This window comes from Dipteris shenzhenensis, unplaced genomic scaffold (assembly GCF_047967505.1).
Source record: "Dipteris shenzhenensis isolate YYH24624 ecotype China unplaced genomic scaffold, Dip_SZ_1.0 scaf0483, whole genome shotgun sequence".
NCBI classification, from domain to species: domain Eukaryota; kingdom Viridiplantae; phylum Streptophyta; class Polypodiopsida; order Gleicheniales; family Dipteridaceae; genus Dipteris; species Dipteris shenzhenensis.
The window spans coordinates 15,001-35,000 of NW_028239789.1; positions in this window are offsets into that span (position 1 = coordinate 15,001).

The window sequence follows — 20,000 nt, forward strand, 5'->3', positions numbered from 1 at the left end:
GTTTATGGAAAGGGTGGAATTGGTAAGTCAACAACAAGTTGTAATATATCAATAGCTTTGGCGAGACGCGGAAAACGGGTATTGCAAATTGGATGTGATCCGAAACATGATAGTACTTTCACCCCCACGGGATTCTTGATACCTACCATTATAGACACTTTGCAATCGAAGGATTACCACTATGAAGATGTGTGGCCTGAGGATGTCATTTATAAGGGTTATGGCGGAGTGGATCGTGTTGAAGCAGGGGGACCACCTGCGGGAGCTGGTTGTGGGGGATACGTAGTGGGAGAAACGGTTAAATCATCGAAAGAATCGAATGCTTCTTATGAATATGATACTACTCTATTCGACGTTTTAGGGGACGTAGTCCGTGGAGGTTTTGCCGCTCCATCGAATCATGCGGATTATTGCATTATTATCACGGATAATGGATTCGATGCCCCTTTTGCAGCAAATCGTATTGCTGCGTCGGTTAGGGAGAAGGCACATACCCACCCATTGCGATTAGCAGGTTTGGTGGGGAATCGGACATCTAGGAGAGATCTCATTGATAAACATGTAGAAGCCTGCCCGATGCCTGTGCTGGAAGTGTTGCCTCTCATTGAGGACATTCGGGTCTCGAGGGTGAAGGGGAAAACATTGTTTGAAACGGCTGAATGTCAATCAGATCTCAATTATGTTTGTGATTTCCATCCCAATGTGGCGGATCAGATATTGTCTCGACCAGAAGGGGTTGTGCCAAGGGAAATTCCAGATAGAGAATTATTCAGTCTGCTCTCCGATTTCTATCTGAATCCCGATGGTGGGGGGCAGAGGAATGCCCAGCAAACTCAACAGGATATTCTGCTTGATTTTACGATGATTCGAAACCGAAACTGCAAATTTCTTGTATGTGTACCCTTTCTGAGGAAACCCTTTCACGAAGACTCCCGAAACTCTCACTTTTGAATGTGAAACCGGAAATTATCACACTTCTTGCCCCATTAGTTGTGTGGCTTGGTTATATCAAAAGATCGAAGACAGCTTTTCCCCAGTGGTAGGTACAAAGACTTGTGGTTATTTCTTACAGAACGCTCTTGGAGTTACGATCCTTGCGGAACCTCGTTATGCAATGGCAGAGTCGGAAGAGGGGGACGTCTCGGCCCAATTAAATGATCAAGGGGAATTGGAGAGAATTTGTATCCAAATAAAACGAGATAGAAACCCTAGTGTCATTATTTGGATTGGCACATGTACCACGGAAATAACAAAGACGGACCTAGAAGGCATAGCACCCAAGCTAGAAAACGAACTTGGAGTACCAATTGTAGTTGCGCGGGCCAATGGATCGGATTATGCTTTTACTCAGGGAGAGGATACTGTATCAGCTGCCACGACGCATCGGTGTCCGGAATTTGACATATCTAGACACGAACAGAAACAGGATTTAGTTGGGGGTGTTGACACTGCGACGACGGAAGCGGGGGGGGCTAATCCGGAGGGACGGAAATTAAAGAATCATGCTTCAGTTCTTTTTGGATCTCTAACTTCAACTGTAGCTTCTCAACCGAATCCGGAATCGAAACGTCAATCCATTCAGGTATCGGGGTGGTTACCCTCCCAGAGATATACTGAACTTCCATCATTAGGCAAGGGAGTGTATGTTTGCGGCGTGAATCCCTCTCTGAGCCGTACAGCGACGACTCTGATGCGGCGTCGTAAATGCCAGTTAATTGGAGCACCTTTTCCTATTGGTCCTGATGGGACGCGTGCTTGGATAGAAAAGATTTGTTCCGCCTTTAATATGGAACCTCAGGGTTTGAAGGAGAGGGAGGATGAGATATGGAAGAGTCTGAGAGACTATCTTGAGATAGCAGCTGGTAAATCTATATCTTTTACGGGAGATAATCTATCAGAAATTTCTATAGCAAGATTCCCAATTCGCTGCGGAATGGTTGTCTACGAAACAGGTATTCCCTACATGGATAAACGATATCAAGCTGCCGAGCCATCTTTCTCACGAGATACTTGCAAAGAGATGGGTACACTCATGCCACGGATCGTGGAAAAACCGGATAATTATAACCAGATACAGCGTATGCATGAATTAAAACCTGATTCAGCAATTACTGGAATGGCTCATGCCAATCCTTTAGAAGCAAGAGGTATTGATACAAAATGGTCTGTCGAGTTCACCTTTGCCCAAATCCATGGATCCACTAATGCGAGGGATGTGCTTGAACTTGTTACTCGTCCCCTACGGCGTAATAATAATCCGGGGCGTCTGGGTTGGAGTAACCTGTCGAAGCAGATGGTAACAAATCACTAAATTATAGAATTATTGGGTGACGGGAAGTGACCATTGAGGGAAATGCATAGAGACGTCTCCAAATTCTTAATCATGGGATTCTGTCTCCTCATGATTAAGAAATCCATCGACTCCTTTCCGAAGGAGTTGCTGTGCTAGCTACGGGAGTGGTACGGAGAGGTTGCCGGCACTCTACGGGAAAAAAAAAAAACTGAAAAATATGGGAAGGAAATAATTATGAACGTAGAAAGCGTTCAAATGTCGTTGTATCTACTGCAGGTTTCGCTGCTTACTCGGGTGAAGGTGGCAGGTCCACCTATAATATTCGGACTATATTATGGATTACTAACAACATTACCCGTTGGACCCTCCCAAATACTATCCATAAGAGCTTTTCTTTTGGGAGGGAATCTTAGTGGTACCGTCGCTTTGAGTGGTTTGATGATGGGATAGCTACTAATATTTCTGTCAATATTCTGTTCACCTCTATATGCATTGATAGTGAAACCACATGTTGTAACTGTCCCAATAGTACCATACATGTTATTTTACTGGTTCCGAACCAAGGATTTACCGGATTATCGAACTCTACGTCCGACCAATTCACTCAGTGACTTTCGAATCGGTAATATATTCTTGGATAGTTTCATTTTCCAGATTTTAAATCCAATTCTTTTACCAAGTCCCGTATTGGCGAGACCAATTCACCTATTTATTTTTCGATATAGCAACAACATAACATTTCTGATTAGTAGTTTCGTGGGTTGGTCACTCGGTCATATGTCATTCAGCTACTTGTCCAGATTACTTCTGGTTCGCGTAGAATATGATTCACCCATACTCTACCTGCTGATGAAACGCGTCATTTACAAAACTTTTAGTATTGTTGTTCTCATTAATGTACTGGTTTATTTGGGTAAGGCTCCAGTACCTCTCTTCACCAAGAATTTTGAAGACGAACTTGTCTTGCTCGATAACAATCTCCGGGAGTTGTCAGATTCGATGCTATGGATTTTCAAGTCGTGGCCCACGTCCTTGTTCGACCCCATACAAACCAAATCGTCCTTTACGATATATAGAGAATAGCCGATTCGGCGGCGATAGCTTAGTGAAGAAGCAAGTATCAAATCACTTTTTCAGCAAATGTTTGACTAGTGGAAAACAGCGGTTGGCTCTCACGGCGTTACCCAGTTTGTCGATCTTTGGAGACCAGTTAGGAACCTCGTTAGAGGATTCGGATATGCCACTTCCAGCTCATCATCTGCATGAAGACTGGATTTTGAACCAATTCAGGAAAAACAAGGATTTGAATAATGAGTTAAAGGACCGAATTCGATTCCTAGACACCGAGCCTATCTTCTGGAAAGCGATGGAAAGAAGGACCGGATTGGCTGATAACGGAGGTGAATTACCTAAGATTTATGATCCATTTTTGAATAATTCATGTCGTGCTAGGATTCCAAACTCGGATTCATTCTGGATACTGTCTGATTCATTGGCATCGCAAGCGGTTGACAACAACGAGTATGCCAATGAATTGAATTCCGGTAATAAGATTCGGGATTGGGTGTCTATCAGGTATAAAGAGTTGAGAAGCAATGAGATTCCTCTTCCCCGGGAAGCATTACCTAAAAATGCTTTGCAAATATTTATTTTCATGTTCGAAACACCGGATGATGCCGTGATTGAAGATGTTGTGGGAGAAACAAACTATTCAGTTTCGAAGGGTGATTCCACCCCCGTAACTTGGGATCAAGTCTTCAAATTTTCTTCATCTCCGACAGAGTTAGCTTTATTCTTCACCTATCTCAGAGATGATTGTGGTGCCTTCGATTGGATCCGCTTGCTAGACGTACCTCTAATTGGTGGGGAAAGACTTGACTCTTCAAAACAAAAAATACGTTCGATCCTCGAGATTGAGGAACTGTCGGAGGAATTGGCCCGCAATACTCACTTAATATATGATAATAGGTTCGATGTCGCGGGTGGGTCAACTGATATTCGTAACAGAAAGTTAAAAAATTTAGCAATCAGCGTCGGGAAGACGCGGCTGAAAACACGCAGACTGGTCAAACGTTTTGCAAAAAGCTCTGATTTTCGTCGGAAACCTATAAAAGGCTCTATGCGCTCCAGAAGACGTAAGACACTGGTTTGGGAAGTATTTCAAGATAAGGCACATTCACCTCTCTTCTTTAGATTAATGGAACTACCCACTCCGTTTCGATTTCCTGCCGGAGAATTAACTGGTGTAGATTTTGAGGAATCGGCCGGTGACGCGAGGAGAGAAACTAGTACCCAACCCGAACAGGAACTAATATCTCTTTCATCCTCGAGAGAGGGGGAGCGAGCGAAATCCGACCGCCCAGCTATAGCAGCTAGGTTCGATGTGAGTTCCATCCACACGGGGCGGGGTTTATTATTGGTTATGCAATCGACTCTTCGGAAATATGTGAAACTGCCTGTATTGATAACACTCAAGAATTTCGGTCGTATTTTATTTTTTCAAGCTCCCGAATGGGATGAGGATTGGAGTGAGTGGCGCAAAGAATCCCACATCAAATGCACCTACGACGGCGAGGGATTCTCACACACTCGTTTACCCGGTCGTTGGTTGAAGGAGGGTCTTCAGATAAAGATTTTGTATCCTTTCCGGTTGAAGCCTTGGCGTACTCGCGGGAGGAGGCGCCCAACCATTTTGGAAAATGATATGAATCCCAGGTATCTCAAGACTCGGGAATCGGGGAGAAAAAATAGATTGAGGCGAGGAAAATCTCCATCTAGCTATTTAACAGCTTGGGGATTCCAAACAGATGTACCTTTTGGAACTATTAAGAAAGATCCCTCCTTCTGGAAACCTATCCGGAAGAAATTGATGAGAATTTTGAGACGTAGTCTCGCATTGCGGACTAGGCAAATGCGTCGTCTCTACTCCAAATTGGGTGTATCCGCAAGGTTTCCATTGGGGAAATTGAATTTCCTTCGTAAAATTGAAGGGATTTGGGAGAATTGGAGTGGAACCGATTTTGTTGGGGGAGATATTCCAAATGATACAGGGACCGGGTGGAAAGAGGGGCCGTCACACGGTGAACCAGGTACTGGTGGAATAGATGAAACATCAATTCCCATTGATAATAAATCCCGATACTTTGCGGGTACCGATGATGAACCAGTAAAAGATACCGTTGGTGGATCCAAATCCGAACCCGAATCAGACATGCATGCATTCAGAAATCTGTTAACCGAAGGGGTTGGCGGGGGTGGGCGTAGCACCAAATCACTCCGTTTTAGTAAACCGGGAATAGATGACAGACTAATTAATACAAATCTGACTAGTTCTTTGAGATTCCAAACGAAATTAGTCAATATTCAGGGAATTTATTTGAGATCCCGCATATCGGTCGCAGAATTGTTTGAGAAGTATCTTCTACTAGTAGCGGGATTATTTCGAAGAGTCAATAGAGCTTTTGCTCATTATCTCGACAATTTTGCTAGATTTCGGGTGCAACTGGTGAAAGTGACGAATCAAGTTGGTGGGGTTCATGGGGATGCAAACCACCCAATTCTAGCTATTTCCGGAATTAGGGAGGGAATACCGCGAGTTATCGATAATCAATCTATAGGATTACCGTCTCAGGCGCACATTCACGACATTCTGTGGCATGTAAGCATGAAAAACAACCTGGATTTGGATTCTTTGATGGAAATTGCGGAAGATAGCAAGGATGCGGGGTATCTCGATAACCGGAAGGGATGTAAGGATAATGAGAATCTGGATGATGCTTCGGAAGATTGGAATTATCCGCGCGGTGATCATGGTTGTTATCCGAAAGGGGGAGGGGAAACCCCAGAATTTTTTGATGGCGGTAAACATGACGGGGGAAAGAGCGATTCCGTGGGATGTCCCGATGACAGAACTGGCGGGATTGTACGTGGGTATGGTATCGATGAACATATTAATAATTTTGCTACGATGCGGGGACTTTCCAAACAACTTTGGGAATTGAATGCAAATGATTTGGGGAGTTTGTTAGGCTGTCCCGACAAGTACAACCTGTCATTGGAGTTATGGCAAAAAATTGCACCGAAGAGATGGAGATCGGACATCGAAAATTTATATGGATTCAGAAGCATCGGGGGAAGTTTTCTCGCCGAGCATGAATATGTATTTCGTGATAGACAAAACGATTATTCCATATATACTGAAACCCCTTTCCTCAGAGATCGAGTGAGAAATATCAATAAACGTCGTAAATACAGTTATTTGTTACATAGTTTTATTGATTCCTCACGAGATGTAGATATACAAAAATTTCCGGCGGGGTGGAATGCGGCGATAAGGGAAACTCGTTTAGGGAATCGTATCAGAGAACTTATTGCAGGGAAGGGAATTTCTCATCCACGAATACTTGATCCGGAACGTGAGTTGAATCCGAAATCCGATTTGGTGTTGTGGGTAATTCCGGATCCCGCGGAAGCAAAGGATGTATACGAAACAAGATCGAAATTTGTACCTGGGACTTCTATTTTGTGGGAGAGGGTTCCCGCTACCCCAAATGAAAGATTTCAGAGATTAGGCACGGATTACGGGTTACAGGAAGAAGAGATTGATTCGGATGAAATACTTCTAAGAGAGAGGGGGAGTCACTATTATATTTTTCAATGGAAATGGGAATCCGAAGCATTAGAAAGAGAATTATAAAGACTGAGGGATTTGATATCTCTCATCAACGTATTAGAAAATGAGCAGGATCTTACTTCCTTCTGTGTCAATATGGGTATAGATTGCGATTTGTTGAATCTTTTTCTCAACGAAGAGAAACGCGAGATTCTAGATGATTTGTTTGTTATTTCAGCCCATCGTTTACCGCGAATATTCGATGATTAGATTCTCATGTATAAAATGGTTAGTATCCCACTGAAATTTCGAAACAGATTCAAAAGAAGATTGAATAGAAATATATTTGGCGGGTGCATGCTGCGTTTGTCACTCATCAATGGGGAGAGAGAATAGGAATCGCTCCTATCTCCATAACATCGAAGATCTCCTGCTTCCGAGACATCGTCGCAAATCGCGATTTCTCAGATCCCTATTGATTTTGAGCTCCGTGAAATCCGAAAGGGACCCTTTGGGCTACCCTTCTGGAGTGGAATGGATGAACAAGAGTGAAGAGTCTAGCGACCTGAGTGGGACTCAGAAAATCAAACGTTTCCTTTGGCCCAGTTATCGCTTAGAAGAATTAGCTTGTATGAACAGATTCCGCTTCGACACAAATAATGGAAGTCGATTTGCCACGCCCAGAATACGCATGTATCCCATTATTTGAGACGGGGGGGAGAATACGTAGATTCGACAATTTGCTCGACTAATATTACTAACATCTTGGTAATCTCAATCAAGTGTGTGATAGAAGGAGGGGCAGATACCTACCTTACTTATCAGATGCGGAGCTGTAACTACTCGTTGGTGGGAAACAAATTCCCACCGATAACCGAATCTATTGAGTGACGATTTCCCCGATTATAGGAGTATTCATCTCCCTCGCTCGGACCAATACTACCCGAATTAGTAGGCAAATCCTATACAATGAATTCGATAAACAATTATTATTACTACTATTACGGATAAGGCTATATCTACCAATTCGACGTTGATTTGTGAGAAAGGGGATACAGGGTCTGCTGAGTCTCAAATATGCTACTTGACCGATCAAGTCTCGAAACTCACTTCTCATTTGAAATCACATTCCAAGGATTACTCCTCTCAGAGGGGTTTGTGGAAATTATTGGGAAGACGCAAGCGTCTCTTAATTCATTCATCCAAAAAGGATCCGACTTTATACGATAACATAATAAGCAACTTGGGTATTCGGAGATTGAAGAGACGCCGATTCCAATTTATAGAAATCCAGTTCTACCGAAGCTAGGGTCTGCAAAAATTACCAGGAACATAATTCATGGGTATACCTCCTACGAAAGTGGATCCAGTTATAGTGAGTATGGGTCCCCACCACCCGTCGATGCACGGTGTCCTTCGACTTATTGTTACTCCAGACGGTGAAAATGTCGTTGGTTGTGAACCAATACTTGGCTATTTACATAGAGGGATGGAAAAAATTGCTGAAAACCGGACGATTCTGCAGTATCTTCCCCACGTGACGAGATGGGATTATTTAGCCACCATGTTTACCGAGGCAATAACAGTGAATGCGCCGGAGAAGTTGGCAAATATTCAAATACCGAGAAGAGCTAGTTACATACGAGTTATTATGCTCGAGCTAAGTCGAATAGCTCCCCACCCGTCATGGCTCGGACCTTTTCTGGCGGATGTCGGTGCACAAACCCCTTTTTTCTACACATTTCGAGAAAGGGAAATGATTTATGATTTACTTGAGTCTGCTACGGGTATGTGAATGACGCATAATTATTTCCGCGTCGGGGGAGTAGCGGTAGATTCACCATATGGGTGGCTAGATAAATGTTTGGATTCCTGCCACTATTGCCTCTCAAAAGTCGATGAATATGAACGACTTATCACAAATAATCCTATATTTCTGAAACGAGTGGAGGGGATAGGTGTCACTGGTAGGGAAGAAGCTATAGATCGGGGCTTATCCGGACCCATGTTGCGAGCCTCGGGGATTCAATGGGATCTTCGCAAGGTGGATCACTACGAATGTTATGACGAATCGGATTGGCGGATCCAATGGCAAACAGGAGGAGATTCATTGGCCCGTTATTTGGTACGAATCGGCGAGATGAGAGAATCCATAAGAATAATTCAACAGGCCTCGAGACTCCTTCCGGGAGGTCCATATGAAAATTTGGAATCTCGACGCCTTAGTCAGCAACGAAAGGAAATGGGATGGAATGATTTTGACTATCAATTTGTCGGTAAGAAATCCTCTCCCACTTTCAAATTACCTGAGCAGGAGCATTACGTAAGGGTGGAAGCTCCCAAAGGGGAATTAGGGATATTTCTGATTGGAGATGATAGTGTTTCTCCCCGGAGACGGAAGATTCGTCCGCCTGGCTTCATAAATCTGCAAATTCTCTCTCAATTGGTAGAAGGAATGAAACTAGCCGATATTACGACAATATTAGGTAGTATAGATATCATCATGGGGGAGGTTGATCGCCGAAACGGCAATTGGTACAAAAAATTTCGAGGAACGCGTGATTGACTTATTTCACAAATTGGGAGTTTCGAGAGATTCTTCCGAATTGATTTGGATTCTGATTTCCATTCCCACCCTTATCGTAGGAATTACAGTAGGAGTATTAGTTATCGTACGGCTCGAGTGAAAGGTATCTGCGGGGGTACAACAGCGTATCGGACCTGAATATGCAGGTCCTTTGGGAATTATCCAATCCCTGGCCGATGGAGTCAAGCTCCTACTGAAGGAAGATATTGTTCCAGCCAGGGGCGATACTTGGCTATTCAATATTGGACCAGCTGTGGTAGTCATACCAGTCTTTATAAGCCACTTGGTGATACCCTTCGGGCAGCACATTATTCTAGCTGATCTGAGTATAGGTGCTTTCTCTTGGATCGCCATCTCAAGTATCGTTCCCCTAGGGCTACTTATGGCAGGATATGGTTCAAATAATAAATATTCCCCTCCAGGTGGTCTTAGAGCTGCTGCTCAATCAATTAGTTACGAAATACCCCCAGCCCCATGTGTACTATCCATATCCCCACGTGCGACTCGCTGAATAAGATTGATGGGAAGAGGGTTATTCCGATATAGAGATTCGGAATGAAGAATCTTTCACTGATTTGACAGAACAACTGGATAGTCATCTGGGTGAGATCGAACAGCGTCTTGCAGCGAGTGAATCGAGTCCCATCCCCCATGTACGGGAGTGAAAGCATGTCCGAGCAGTAAACACTGTTTGCCCCCAGGTACGGGATAGATTTACAGGGCCTGAAGCGGGGACAAGAAGGGACTGAACCTCTTTTCCGGGATTGAGCGGGAGTGGATGGTCAGGAACACTAATATACACAAGAGATTTGTGAGAAGGGTGGAGAAAAAAGTTGCATAATAAAATCTCTTTTCTCTTTAATTGGATAAAGACTTAGCCTCGGTAGGGATGACTAGGTAGTACATCTTGAAAATCCCAATCCCGAGTATATTCCTATCTACTTAGATTATGACTATCCGGAACGAAGTAATCCTTTCAACGGTTTGATTTTTCTGCCCCTGGCGGAAAAAATTATTGATATATGCGAGTATCTCCTTTACGTAGTAGTCTCAAGAGGATTGGGATCATAGGAATCCTCAGGCTAATCCTCTTCTCGGCTGAAATAAAGATAGGTAGGGATCCATCTATGTGGAGATATAAAAGAAGTATCGGTAAATCCCATTCCACCGAGAAACGGTGGAAGATTCCGAATTATATCAAAAAATAACTGAAAAGGTTGAGATGGATTCAGAAGCTATCACTCCCTGTAGCAAACAGAATCCCATTGGTTGAGATTGGGACGCTCCTCAGGGGGGTGTCGCGCAAAGGAAGTGATTAACTACCAATCCCCCTCTCGGGTGACTTATGGGGAGCCGTATGAAATCCCAATTTCATGTACGGTTTCGAATCAGAGGTGGTAATAGCAATTGTACCGTCGACTATAATTATCTGATAGCTTAAGTACGGTTGACATAGTTGAAACACAATCTAAGTATGGTTTTCTGGGATGGAATCTGCGGCGTCAACCTATAGGCTTTATAGCTTTCTTCATATCCCCATCGGCAGAATGTGAAAGGTTGCCATTTGATCTACCAGAGGCGGAGGAGGAACTGGTAGCGGGTTATCAAACCGAATATTCAGGTATAAAATCTGGTTCATTCTATGTTGGTTCTTACCCAAATTCATTGGTTTCCTCGTCGTTTGTAACAGTCCTTTATCCGGGTGGATGGGATTCACCAATTCCATTTCTTCAAGAATTAGGGCAAATTTTTCCCTTTCGGACTCTCAGCAGTGAATCCTTTGATGTATTCGATGCAGTAACAGGTGTCATTACCACATCAGCCAAGTCTTATCTATTCCTATTCATTTCTATCGCAACGAGATGGACATTACCTAGAGTCAGAATAGACCAATTACTAGATCTCGGCTGGAAATCTCTTCTGCCCGTTGCTCCGGGAAATCCGTTGCTGACAGCTTCGTTTCGACTACCATCTCTAAAATGAGATATTCCCCTCATAGTTTACATCAATGTCACCCCGATTTTAATCTATCCAATCTCTAGAAACTAAGGAACTCCCCCAGGATTATCTATCACATGTTTCCCACGGTAACTGGATTCCAGGATTATAGTCAACGAGCAATACGAGCTGCGAGGTATACTGGTCAAGGTTTTGCGGTTACTCTAGACCATCTGAATCGTTTACCTGTGACTATCCAATACCCCTACGAGAAACTTATATCATCCGAACGATTCCGTGGACGAATTCATTTTGAATTTGACAAATGCATTGCTTGTGAGGTACGTGTCCGAGTATGTCTGATTAACCTGCCTGTCGTCGACCGGAGATTGATAAGAAGCATCAGAAAAAAACGATTAAGAAGTTATAGCATTGATTTCGGAGTTCGTATCTTCTGTGGGAATTGTGTCGAATACCGCCTAACAAATTGCTTGTCAATGACTGAGGAGTATGAACCCTCGACTTATGATCGTCACGAATCAAATTATGATCAAATGGCTCCGGGACGTTTGCCCCTCTCTGTCTCCCAGGATTCCGCAATTCAAGTAGTTCCAACTCTGAGTTATTCATCTGGGGGAGTCACGAAAGGAGATCCCAATAATCGAACTGTCACTCGTGGTGTCAATTGAATCTCCGTCTGAAGTTTGGAAGATAGACCGACTCCCTGGTTAGAAAAAATAGTAAGTCGGAGATGATTCAATATCGAGATATCTCTGCTATGCAGAGATATCCCTCCTTCAATTATTTCTACCAATAGGGGGGGGTGTGTCTACATAAGTAGGTCACACACATACACGTCGTTATTGAATAGTAATATAGTGAGATGGGAGAATCAAAATAACTGGGCATAATGAATCTACCTGAATCAATTTATGAATCTGTCTTGATACTAATCGAATTAGGTATTCTACTGGGAAGTGTAGGAGTGGTATTATCTGCTAATATAGTTTATTCCGCCTCTTCATCGGGACTGGTGTTTATCTGTATATCTCTCCCATATCTCGTACCGAATGCCGATTCTGTAGCTGCCGCACAATCGCCTATCTATGTAGGAGCTATAAATGTTTCGATCGTGTCTGCCGTAACGGTTATTGACGAACCAGTAGATTCCAATTCAACCATTTCCTGGAATATGGGAGATACTATTGCCTTAGGAGCTTGTACGGGTCTATCTATCTTATCAACCACTACAATTCGAGATACGAAATGGTCTGATATAAATCCAATCGACCCATCGAGGGATGTTGTGGGGGGAGTCTCAAAAAACAACATCCAGCGAATTGGATACCAATTGTTAACACAATTTCTGGTTCCATTCGAACTCCTTTCTATCCTCCTCCTAGTGGCTTCAGTAGGGGCGATTACAATGGCTCGTGGTGAAGGAATAACCAGACCCGACGAAGAACCTGCTTCGTCGTCTGGAGATGACTCCCCATCTTTCTAATTAATTACAACTTCTCGTAAACTCATCTCGTAGGTTAACCAATTAAGTTTCCGGGGGGTTAATACATCATGCTCGAACATGGACTGATTCTAGGTGCTTATCCCTATCGCGTTGGCTTTTCCGGATCAATCACGAGTCGAAACATGATTAGGGCACTGATGTGTCTTGAGCTGATTCTGAATGCCATTAATATAAATCTCGTAGCATTCTCCAATTTCTTTGACAATGAACAAATGAAGGGGGAAATCTTTTCAATATCCGTAATAGCCGTTGCAGCTGCCGAAGCTGCTATTGGGTTATCCATTGCTTCGGTCATCCAGCGTAATAGAAGATCGACTCGTATCGATCAATTTGATTTGTTAAAATGGTAATTGATTCGTCGATGACGCTATTTATTTGGGCGAATCGCTATTCAATGCAGGTGTATCACATCCAGCTGGTAATGCTGTCGTTTTCCCCCTAACAATTGCATTTCATTCCGAAAAATTATGTCATACCTATCTGAATCCCTACCTATCCCGTTCCTTAAAATTGTCTTGTACCGTCCCTCCCCATATTGCAGAACCCATTCATTTCACGAGGATGATGGGAGAGTTCCACCCACGGAGTGTCTATGTAGGTAGATGCGGAAAAACCAAATCAATACAAATCTTAGATTTGATTGAATGGAAAATAAGGGGTAGGGGGCAGGGGGGAGGGTAGGTACACCTCAACAACCCCAACAGGAGAATATCTTTGACACGTCAATCCAATAGGAGTGAACAAATTCGACGGCACATTCAGTAAAGATCTATGACACATGTATTGGTTGCACCTAATGCGTAAGAGCCTGTCTGACAGATGCATTGGAAACGATCCCCCGGGATGGGTGTAAAGCCAATCAAATTGCTTCTGCTCCTAGAACAGAAGACTGTGTAGGTTGTAAGAGACGTGAATCCGCTTGTCCAACAGATTCCTCGAGTGTACGCGTCTATCCGGGAGCTGAGACGACTCGTAGTATGGGTCTAGCTTATTGATTCATCGGTCAAGAAAGAGATTCAAGAATCGAATCGTTTTCTTTCCAACTCATACTCAAAGATTCATACTCAATTCTATTGAGTATGAGTTGGGGTATTAAGATTCCCCCCCCCCTCCCCCCCGCTAAAATATTTTTCCATCCACGATGAGTAACGTACCCTGGTTAACCACAATTGTTCTTTTTCCGATTCTGGCGGGTTCGCTATTTCCAATGCTTCCCTCCAATGGGAATAAGATCGTTCGGTGGTATACCCCAGGCATTTGTATATCGGAATTTCTACTAATCATTTATATCTTTCATTGTCACTTCCATATCGATGATCAATGCATTCAATTGGTGGAGGATTCTAGTTGGATAAATTCAATCAATTCCCATCGGAGTTCAGGTATTGATGGACTCTCCATGGGTCTCATTCTACTGACAGGATTTGTCACTACTTCGGCAACCTCAGCAGCTTGGCTAGTTACGCGGAATACACGTCTATTCTATTTCTTGATGTTGGCCATGTATAGCGGCCAAATAGGACTGTTTGCTTCTCGAGACATTTCGCTTTCCTCTCCTATGTGGGAGTTGGAATTAATCCCAATCTACCTACTTTTATGTATGTGGGGTGGGAAGAGACGTCTATACTCAGCCACGAAGTCTATTCTATACACAGCTGGTGGTTCTATCTTTCTCCTAATAGGAGCCCTAACTATGGGTTTCTACGGGACCCAGGAACCCTCCTTCAATATCCGAGATTTGGCAAGCAGATCACATCCTATATCACTAGAAGTGCTTTCTTATCTAGGATTCTTCGTGGCGTATGCCGTGAAACTGCCAATATTCCCTTTTCATACTTGGTTGCCAGACACTCATGGGGAAGCACATTACAGCACATGTATGTTGCTGGCTGGGGTATTACTAAAAATGGGAGGGTATGGATTGATTCGAATTAATATGGAATTATTACCTCATGCTCATTCCATACCTGCTTCGTGGTTGGTGCTATTCGGATCAGTCCAAATTGTTTATGCATCCCTGATTCCGCCGGGTCAGCGTAACCTTAAGAGGAGAATAGCGTATTCATCAATTTCCCATATGGGTTTTGTAACAATTGGAATTGGATCCGTGACAGATACGGGTCTTAATGGAGCTGTGTTACAAATGATTTCCCATGGGTTAATAGGTGCCGCTCTATTTTACCTTGCAGGGACTTGTTACGATAGGACACGTACCCTTTATCTCGATCAATTAGGGGGGATGGCTACCCCAATGCCCAGGATATTTACTATGTTTAGTATCTTCTCAATGGCATCCCTTGCATTACCCGGGATGAGTGGGTTTGTATCGGAATTGATGGTATTTCCAGGAATAGTGACTAATCAGCATTATTCATCTATATCTAAGTTATCGGTTGTAGTAGTCGAAGCGATTGGTACAGTATTAACTCCCATTTATTTGTTATCTATGTTACGTCGAATATTCTACGGATACAGAATATCCAACTATTCGGATCCATATTCAGTTGATTCCGGACCGCGGGAAATATTCATATCGATTTGTCTCTCTTTACCAATCCTCGGTATCGGTCTGTATCCAGACATGGTTGCATCTCTACGGAATCACAAAATACTATCTATCCTGGTTCCGTACTCTTTTATGGGATAGTAGAGGGGCAATAAAACGCAGTATCGTTTGGATCGGTAGTCGAACATATCTATTCAATGAGGATTACTCTTGGAAGCGGTTCTGGTATTAATTCCTATAAGGGAAGGCAGTGGGAATCCATGCCGCTGGCGACGTAATTGCATGAATGTCTGGGTGAGGAATCCACAGCGCGATTCCTCATGCAGACTCTGATTCAAATCACGAATTGATTACATGTAACACTTCAAGCATCTGACGAGGTAACATTTTTTGTTATCTCTCCCCCCGATCGAATTAGCGGTCTTCTACCTAATTATTAAGTAAGCCACCCGTGATTATGTAAACCGATTCCTGGTGGATTAACCCCTGAGAAACAAATCCAAGCAATGAAGAATCCTGTAGATGCTACAATAGCAGGCCCTTCCCCCTGCCAACCACTAGTTATTCTGGTATGGAGATGAATAGCATATATCAGCCGAGTCACTAATGCCCAGGTTTCCTTAGGGTCCCGGCTCCAGTAGGATCCCCACGCTTCATTAGCCCACACTGCTCCAGAGAGAATACCAACAGTCAGTAGAGGAAACCCTAAGCTGATGATTCGATAACTCCATCGGTCCAATTGGTGGATCAATCGGCACCTACGTGAATTCAAGGATAGTCGATGAAAACTGTTTCTCGGATTACTTCCTGCCTGCTCGTAGCAGTGTATATCCACTCCCGGAGAGGGGGTCCAGGTAGGAAATTCTTGATTTGGACCGGGGATAGAAAATTGTTCTGCGTCATAGGTGGCAATCGGTGGAGATGTTGCTGATGGAGATCCACATAACGAAGTCACATGGCTTAGTGGCATCATACTTACATGCGTCATTAACCGATGAGGTTGCAGAGCAGGTACTAGCGGTGTGGATTGTTGCATTTCCTCAGGAAGACCCAGAGTTGCGAATCCATGGGTCGACATGGCACCTGGTGCCGTGACTGCACCTGACCATTCGTTCCGACTCCTAATTCTCATAATTACATGCATTGGGGAGAAGCTCCGTGAAAGAAACATAGATGATTCATGTAGATTGCTCGGTGGTAGATGTTTGGGTTGAATCCGACGAATCGTCGTAAATCCCGTTATACAGATGAAAGCAATTGTCATACCTCCAACGCTCAAACTAATGAGTCTCTTGAGCTTGCGAGCCAGCCCCATCCGGTGAAACAGAGTGACGGAAAGAAGCGTAAGAAAAGAAATGTGAGCGAATATGTGCTCTATATCGGTGTGAATCGTAATGAGGAGAATCCAGTGAATTAGTGAGATTTTGGAGAGTATGTACCACCCACCCATTATTCCCAGGAGATTTCGGGTTTACCCCTTAAACGTCGAAACGGGGAGAATTCCCTATTCCTACTGCTTTTCCCAGTGGTTGTATCAGACACAGCCCTCGCCTGCAGGTTGAAATTAAATGCCGCTACTCGGATTCGAACCGAGATGCTCTAGCACTGCTTCCTAAGAGCAGCGTGTCTACCAATTTCACCATAGCGGCTCGCTACTCGTTATACTTATCGTAATTAATGATATCACATCTTCGGGTGAATCGTCAATCTTCCTGGGGGAGAGTACACACGCACAACAAGGGACCTTCCCTGTCTATAGTTGATTAGGTATACGGCGCTATACTTGTATAGGAATAACGGGATATGGCGTAGCTCGGTAGCGTGCCATCTTGGGGTGATGGAGGTCGCAGGTTCAAATCCTGCTATTCCGAATAAACGAGGTCGGAACATATTTTAAACGGAATAGAAGACGTTCCCGTTCCGGGAACGCAGATTTATCTCCCGATTCTCTTTGGGTGTTATCGACCCATACCCATTCGTAGTAGGGATAGAGATAAATCGATGATCGTGATCGAGACCCTTGTATCATAGGAAGGAAGAGAGGGATTGGGCTCCTTCTTCATGCACGTAACCCCCCCCCCCTCGTGGTTATTACCAACATTCATTGATACAACTCTGTTAGTATTTGGATTTTATTTACCGCACGGTACCGTCACGCAATAATATCAACATGTACCCGTACTACTTACTAGGGATCCAAATTCATCAATAAGTTCCCTGACAATCACTTATCTCGTCTTCCCCGTTCCAACAAACAAATAGTTCACTATCTATTCCGACCGACCCCACGTCCTATTGATACGGCAATTCCTGTTACAACCGGGGAGTACTACTGACCAGTTTCAGAAATTTTTTCATTTGTCACATAGTAAAAACTTCTCGACCGTCCAGTCAAAATGGATTTAGCTGGAGAAAAAGCTTTCGATGCTACTTCATTAGTTTGGGTCTTCCAAATATGATTGCGAATCTTCCTCCGCGACCTAGAAGTACGTTTTTTTGGAACTGCCATAATGAAATCTATCTATTCGGTTTTATCATCGAAATGAATGCGACGAGTATGTTGATACGTACGAGTAGAATCAATATAATGAGGGAGGGGGTGATTGCGTAGAATCATTAGAAGGGGAACAACTGGGGGAACTGGGTTTCCATTCTATGCAAAAGAATCCCAGCAAGAATCATTGACTTCTTTATGATAACAATTTGCTAACCAACCAACTCCTTTCCATTTAAGCAAATGGGATCTACTACAGATCGAACCAAATCCTGTCTGTATCCCGATTTCCTTCGCGTCTTCTTCTTAGAATGGATCTTCCGTATCACTTTCTTCCTCTCGAAACAGGGATGCAAGACGCGCCCCCTAGCAGTTGCGTTACTCAGCCGGGGATGTCCGAGATCAATTTTGGATCCGTGACAAACCAATGAAACTCGATATATCGACATTACCGTATTGGACTCTGATGCGTTGTGCCCAAGCAGAGCGAAGTGACGAACATCATAGAATCTCCCCGGTTCTACTCGGAGTTGTTTTCCTCCAGTATCAATTGCTGCATGTCTATCCGTAATAGTCTTGTCGTGTGAAAAATAACCCAAAACAACTCAATCGGTTTGGGGTCAAAAAATGGAACCTAGATAAGTATCTCCGACACATTTGATTCCTGTCAAGTCTCGACGCCGGGCTCGCACCAGAACGAGAAACAAATGGATTATTCGGTTTGATACGCGTGATCTCACCTGTCCATATATATTCCATTCTTCGACGCTCCATATATCTGACAACTATTGACAGAAAGAGTTCCAACCCGGGTTAAATATGTTTATGGAATTATCTTATGAATGTGCTTGGATTGTCCCCTCACGCCCATTCGTAACCTCTGGTTTGATCGGATTGGCATCGTTTCTTTTTCCAAAAGCCACTAAGAGCCTTCGTCGTATACGTGCTATGCTCAGTGTTCTTTCATTAGCCGCAGCTATGTCCGTCTCTATCGCAACATTCTGGCAACAAGTTACTGGTCGCTCCACTTTTGAATACTCATGGTCATGGATTCCCAACGACGATATTTCTCCAAAGATAGGATTTTCAGTTGATTCACTTACTTCCATTACGTCGATATCAGTCACCACCATAGGTGTCTTGGTTATGATTTACAGTGATAGTCATATGCGTCACGACTAGGGATACGTAAGGTTTCCCGTCTATTTAAGTTTCTCCACTGCCTCCACGTCAGGATTAGTGTTCAGTCCCAATCCAATACAGATTCATGTTTTTCGGGAATTAGTAGGGATGTGCTCTTACTCGCCGATAGGTTTTTGGTTCGCACGACCAAGTGCTGCTAATGCCTGCCAAAAAGCTTTTGCAACTAATCGTACAGGAGATTTCGGATTATTATTGGGTATATTAGGTACGTATTGGATAACTGGTAGTTTCGAGATCCGCGAATCGTGTGATTGATTTAGTGAGTTGATTGATAACAACAGCGCCGGCTCCTCCCTTGCCAATACATGTGCTCCTCTACCATTTTTGGGTCCGGTATCTAAATCTGCACAATCCCCACTCCACGTATGGTTGCCCGATGCAACGGAAGGACCCACACCTATTTCGGCTCTTATACACGCCGCTACTATGGTAGCTGCGGGAATTTTTTTTGTAGCTCGAATGCTTGAATTGTTTGAAACCTTACCTCTAAGCATGAATGTTATCTCCTGGATAGGCGGAATAACGGCTCTACTGGGAGCGACGATAGCTCTTGCCCAGAAGGATATCAAGAAAGGTTTAGCTTATTCTACTATGTCTCAATTGGGCTACATGATGCTGGCTCTAGGTCTCGGTGCTTATAAACCTTCGTTGTTTCACCTCATTACACATGCCCATCCCAAAGCTTTGCTATTTCCCGGATCCGGTTCAGTAATTCATTCGATGGAAAGGGTTGTCGGATACTCTCCCAATAGAAGTCAAAATATGTCTCCCACGGGTGGTTCGCGAAAATATATGCCAATTACTGGAATCACTTTTCTTTCAGGTACTCTCTCTCTCTGTGG